General features: G+C 39.6%; 1 pseudogene; it reads right to left on the reverse strand.

Moving 5' to 3' along the window:
* Positions 1-1,190: 1,190 nt before the first annotated feature.
* LOC118654889 lies at positions 1,191-1,335 on the reverse strand (annotated as a pseudogene).
* Between the last annotated feature and the right edge of the window lie 5,577 nt (positions 1,336-6,912).

Consider the following 6,912-nt stretch of genomic DNA (forward strand, 5'->3'; position numbering starts at 1 on the left):
CTAGAAACACCAATCAGAAAGGATATATGCACCCCTATGTTCATAGCAGCACAATTTACCATAGCTAAGATTTGGAAACAGCCTAAGTGCCCATCAGCAGATGAGTGGATTAGAAATCTGTGGTACATCTATACAATGGAATACTATGCTGCGGTAAAAAAGAAGGAATTCTTACCATTTGCAACAGCATGGATGGAACTGGAGAGCATCATGCTAAGCGAAATAAACTAGCCAGAGAAAGATAAATATCCCATGATCTCACTCATTTATGGAATATAATGAACAAGATAAACTGATGAACAAAATCAGATCCAGAGACAGAGAAGCATCGATTAGGCCATCAAACCTCAGAGGGAAGGTAGGGGAGGGTGGGGCTAAGGGGGAGAGATCAACCAAAGGACTTGTATGCATGCATATAAGCCTAACCAATGGACACAGACAACAGGGGGGTGAGGGCATGAGTGTAGGGGTGGGGGGCAATGGGGCGATAAGGACACATATGTAATACCTTAATTAATAAAGAAAAATAAATAAATAAATAAATAAATAAATAAATAAATAAATTTAGTCTGTTTTAATTTTTAAAATATATTTTTATTGATTTCAGAGAGGAAGGGAGAGGTAGAGGGAGATAGAAACATCAATGATGCTCAACCACTGAGCAACACCGGCTGGGCTTAATTGGAATTTTTAATTTCTCTGTATAACCTCATTTTTAGCTCAGAATACAGAATGTCTATGGGCAGAGGATGAGAGAAGAATAAAGCCTGTTTAGGTTGATGGTCTAACTATAAACCCTTCATGTGGATGAGACATTTGCTGTATACTCTAAAGCAACTAAGTCTCATTACCATTCTCTACCTTTTCATTTAGGGTAATTGAGTGTGGCTGAAAAAGTTCCCCTCTGGAGATGTTAAGTCCATCAAATCAAGTGCAAGTGATAAAACCAATCTGTTCTCCAAAATAACTAACATTTTATATTTACATAAGAAAAATGATTTCCCCAATCCTACCAATTATGTTCAAAGAATCCTTGTGTGGTTTATTTAACAAAGCAGCCTGAAGATTTGGGTTGGACAGAAACTAAATAGGGTTCAGTTTAAAATCTTGACTCCTCCTTAAACATAAAAGATTTGTGAAACTTAAGTTATTGGGTGACAGGACACATTCAAATCTTGAACTTTTTTTTTTTATGTGCCTCAGGCATGAAACAGCTCTGGCCACCGACACAGGCATCAAGCTAGGATGAACTAAGGACTGTACATCTGCTTTGCCCCTGACTGATATAAGAGCAACATCACCAATCATGTGTCTCCTTGCCCATTGCCAGGGGGTAAATCTTGAACTTTTGATGGTAACCAGCTAGGGCAGTGGTCTGCAAACCATGGCTTGCGAGCCACATGCGGCTCTTTGGCCCCTTGAGTGTGGCTCTTCCACAAAATACCACGTGCAGGAGCGCATGTACAGTGCGATTGAAACTTACTGGCCCATGCGCAGAAGACGGTTTTCGGCCTGGGCAAGTCTATTTTGAAGAAGTGGCATTAGAAGAAGTGGGGGGTGGGTGTTGGTCAGTTGGGCGACGGGAGACACGGCGCAGGCAGGCCGTGGAATATGCAGCATGGGGGAGGTGCATTGTTTTGAGGTATGTCCCTGAGGTCGACCCCTTCCAACTCTCCCATCCACACTCGTCTATCTGAAACAAGTATACAAGACTAGTGTGGATGGGAGAGTTGGAAGGGGTCGACCTCAGCGAACGTACCTCAATCAGATTGAGGGCGTTTTTAGCAAAGGCCAGCTTAGGAGTACACTAATTAAGTTAATAACAATGTACCTACCTATATAGTTTAAGTTTAAAAAATTTGGCTCTCAAAAGAAATTTCAATCGTTGTACTGTTGATATTTGGCTCTGTTGATGAATGAGTTTGCCGACCACTGAGCTAGGGAGATATGGCAGAGGTGAAGTACATGCCTACCCAGTAAATGTTCAGATGACCATCTAGCTAGCACAGGTGCTCCAAATATTCTCTGCTTCCTGGGTTTGTCCAGAATATGAGTAGGGCATGACTGCATGTATAGAATCTTCTCTATTGTAGCTGAGGACATATCACTGTAAAGATCTAGGGAAAATTTAGGCCTAAATTTTTCCATACTAGGGCTCTAAGGCTCTTAGTGTAAAGCTAGATGTTGTAACAAAACACCCTGAAATAACACAGCAGAAGTTTAATTTTCATCCAAAGATCAGTATAAGTTAGGTTTCATTAGTTGGCTTGGTGACTCTTCTAATATGGTGATTCAGGGGCCCAAGATATGACCATTTTATGACTCTGCTCTCTCCTAGGGCCTTGTCATCATCTGCATTCATCTATAGAAGTAGGAAAATAGCATGGAAAGTTATATAGTCACTTCTTAAAAACCTTAGACTAGAAATTTCACTGATCACTTCCTCTCATATTCCATTGCTAAGAATTCAGTCATATGGCTACACTTAGCTCCAAGGGAGGCTAGAAAATGTGCACTAGTTGTTTTCCCAATAAGAAAAGGAAGTGGATTTGTATTGAACTTCTAGCAGTCTCTGACATAACCACTTTGTACTCTGTCTTTCAACAGTGGTTCAGAGCCCCATAGTTTTGGTTACTTGGTCCATAAAAGCTGCTACAATGAAACCTGAGAAACTATGTGTGGGCTGATTTTCCATGTCTGCCTTAGCTGACTTAAGCTGGACTGTGATTTTATTTATTGTATTTCTGTATCTCTAGCATGAAGTCCAGTGTCTTGTTCATTGTGGGCATGTAATAAATGCTTCTCACATTAGTGAAAAAATGAATAGTTGCAAAGAGAAAATGTAGCCAAAATTATAGGTGTTTCTTCTGAAACAAATTTTATAGGCAATCTATTCCAGCTTTTAATGTATTAACCTTTTTTAATCCTCTTGGATCACTGAGCTTCACTCCACAGAGTCCCCAAAGAATCTGGAAGAAGACCACAGTTCCAGTATTCATTTACGATATTCCCTCTATGACCATTGCATTCTTTTTCTACCACCGCCTGTGATATTGTGATTTATAAGAAATATATATTTGTCACAGACAACAGGGGGGTGAGGGCATGAGTGGTGGGGGGGATGAGGGTAATGTAGGAATAAGGACACATATGTAATAACTTAATAAAAAAAGAACAGAAAAAATAAATAAATAAAGAGCAACAGCCCTGAGACACAATAAAGACATTATTTTTTAAAAAAGAAATATATATTTGTCCTTTGTCCCCATTTCTGGCACAGAGCTCCTAAAACCCTTGAAATTTCCTAAGTGATGAGAATGATAAAGGTACCTTTTGTTATGTTAATGAGGTGACTATAGGAAATCACCAAAGGATGAGAATGGTTGCCAGGAGAACCAGCAATGTGATTAGAGGGTTGGAAATTTCAGTCCCATCACCCTGACTGTGGGGGAGGGGAGTGGGGATAGAGGTTGAATCAGTCACCAATGGCCAACGATTTAATCAATCATGCATATATAATGAAACCAGTGGTCAACGATTTAATCAATCATGCATATGTAATGAAGCCTCCATAAAACCCCAAAAAGACAGTTTGGAGAGCTTCCAGGTTGCTAACACAAGGAAATTTAGAGAGAATGGCTTGGAGAGGGCATGAAAGCTCTGTGTCCTTTCCATCTACCTTGCACTATACATCTCTTTTATCTGGCTGTTCTTGAATTATATCCTTTTATAATAAACTGGTAATCTAGTAAGAAAAATGTTTCTGAGTTCTGTGAGCTGCTATAGCAAATTAAATAAACCCAAAGAGGGGTTCATTAAACTTGTAATCTATACAGCTGGTTGGTTAGAAACCCAGTTAACCTGGATTTATGACTGGTGTCTCAAGTGGATTGGAATAGTCTTATAGGATTGAACCCTTAACCTGTGGGATCTGACTCTATCTCTAGATATATAGTGCCAGAATCGAATTGAGTTATTGGACACCCAACTGGTGTCAGAGAATTGCTTGATTATGTGGAAAACCACTCCCCTCCCCCTCTCACACACAAAGTGAAATTGGTGATTAGAATCCTTATTGCCACTACAAAATAGCACAAGCATAGTGGCTTAAAACAGCACCCATTTATTATCTCAAAGTTCAGAATATCAGAAGTCTAAGTGGGCTCAGTTGAGTCTTCCACTTAAGCATCACACAAGCCTGAAGTGAAAGTGTCAGTCATGCTGGGCTCTTATCTGAAGTTTCTGAGGGGAAAACACTTCTAGGCTCATTCAGGATGTCATCAGAATTTAGTTCCATACAGTTGATGGACTGAGATCCCCATTTCTTTGATGGCTGTCAGCTGAGAGCCATTTCCAACTTCTAAAGTCTACCCATATTCCTCAGTTTGTAGCCTCCTTCCTCAGTCTACAAGCCAAGAATAGAGCATTGAGTCCTCACACTTTGAATCTCTGAATTCCTCTCATCCCTTCTCTTCTGATTTAAAGGGCTCATGTGATTAGATTAGGGCCCACTTCTATACTCTCCCTTGTGTCACATAGCACAATCACAGGAGTAACACTAGGATTTGGAGATTATCGGGCCAAAATTCTGCTTACCACAACCAGCAAACATAAAAAGGATGAAGAAGGGTATGTGCCATAAATTCTGGTTCCTAATTGAGACAAGACAGCTGTGACTCTCCTCTCTCCCTCTGTTTTCCAGATAAAGGACCTATATCATGAAAATATTAACCCTTTGTTGGGCTTCTTCTATGATTAGGGAATGTTTGCCATTGTGACAGAAATCAGTTTCCGAAGGAGTCTAGAAGACATACTGATGAATGAAAATGTGAAACTAGACAGGATATTTAAATCATCACTTTTGCTGGATCTCATTAAGTTTAATGGAAAAACTGAGGAAATCTTGAATTTTCCCTGTAGATTAGAACTTAAATATTTTCGTATGTTTTGTTTTCCTTGGATCCTTGTGATGATTTCACTCTTCTACTTTCATTCCCAGGGTATGCCTCCCACCCCTTCTTACAGTCTTTTTGCCCATATCTGTTATAAGGTACTAATATAGAAAGGTTTTACTTGCCCTGCCCCTCACCCAAATTTGAGGGTAAGATTTTTTTATTTTATTTTTTTTACTTTCTATTGGCATTGAGCACGCTTTACTTTCAGTAATCCTTTCTTCCATTCCACTTCTTTGCTTTCTGGATGTGGGAAAGTGCTCATTTCCAGATTATTTGATCTGCTTAGTCCAATCTCCTGACTTTAGCTTTTTAACAAGTGGTTCAGTCTAGAACTGGATGATGGGTCTTTGCATGCCATGGGTGTAGATGTGGAACTCAGCATAACCAGCAAAACTAAAGACCATTGGGTCTATCAGGCAGCACGTTCATTTTCTGAGGCAAGAATTATTCACAGCCAAGACAGTTCATGGATGGGCTTCAAAGGAGTCCATGAACTCCCTGGAATAATATGCAAATTCTGTCTATGTGCATTTTTATGAGGCTGATCTGGATAATCAATGACTTGTTGAGCTTCTTGCATATTGATCATTGTCTTGACCTTTGTATTATGGCCTAACCTTTTTCAAGCTAGCTTTTATAGACATTATCTTGTTCCAATTCTTTATAAAATAAGTGTGATTGGCCTCCTTTTACAGAGGCTCAGAGAAACTAAATGAGGTGTACTTTCTTATGTAGTATCTGCCACACATAATAGGTGCTTAATAAATACAGGGGTGGGCAAAAGTAGGTTTACATTTGTGTGTACATGAAACATAGAGTATAGCAAGTAGACTACAAGAATGTGTAAAAAATGAAGGCTAGCAATTTGAGCACTTATGAGATTGTACCTAAGTGCACTGTGCCATTGTGACATTCTTTTGAGTTAATAAAGCTATTGTATTAATTATAAACTGCATGTCTTTTATATGAACAACTATAAACCTACTTTTGCCTTCACCTGTATTTACCAGCCAACTATTAAATGGCAGAGTTGATAATGTTACAAAATTTACCAGGTGACCGAAAAATACACAGGAGTACCCAGAGATACAGGAAAAACCCATTTATTTCCAGTGTACTAGTACCATGACTCAGGGGAGCCTATTTCCAAATCCTGAGTGAACCAATATTGAGGAAGCTTTCTCTTTATACCCTTTGGTTTCTTTGTCCCCCAAATATGGATCATACTTCCGGATTTTCGTGGGCTTTTTAAAAAGCCCCATGTGTTGGGATAAGTGCTGTGAGACCACACCTAAAGGCCTGGCCTGACGCCAGCACTGATAACCCCCTCTGGGGGTTTTGTATTGTTCATGGTTTATGGCCTCTGTAAAATGGGAGTACTTAGGTAAACAGGCTTTGCAAGACCAGATAATTAAGGAAGGGGCAGTGACTAGACTATAGGCCAGTGATGGCGAACCTATGACACACGAACTCATTTTTTTGGTTGATTTTTCTTTGTTAAATGGCATTTAAATATACAAAATAAATATCAAAAATATAAATCTTTGTTTTACTATGGTTGCAAATATCAAAAAATTTCTATATGTGACACGGCACCAGAGTTAAGTTAGGGTTTGTCAAAATGCTGACAACGCCGAGCTCAAAAGGTTTGCCATCACTGCTATAGGCTAACAGGAATGTGCATTAGGGATACAGAGTCAGGCTGCTAGCCCCCCCCCCCCCCCCCGCAAATGTCTTATTTTCCTCTCCAATAATAGAATCCAAATCTCCTAATTCCTATTTTAGTACTTTTCCACTTACCTTGTAAGCAAGGTCCCATGAATTAAGGGAGGAACCTATAAATGACAGTACTCTCAGGCCCATGATGAATGAAACCTAAACATTAGACAACCTGGGGAAAATCTTACCCACTGCAGACTCTGCTAAGAAATATAGGGGACTGCAGACGTTTTGAGGG

The sequence above is a fragment of the Myotis myotis genome, unplaced genomic scaffold (assembly GCF_014108235.1).
Source record: "Myotis myotis isolate mMyoMyo1 unplaced genomic scaffold, mMyoMyo1.p scaffold_m19_p_4, whole genome shotgun sequence".
NCBI classification, from domain to species: Eukaryota; Metazoa; Chordata; class Mammalia; order Chiroptera; family Vespertilionidae; genus Myotis; species Myotis myotis.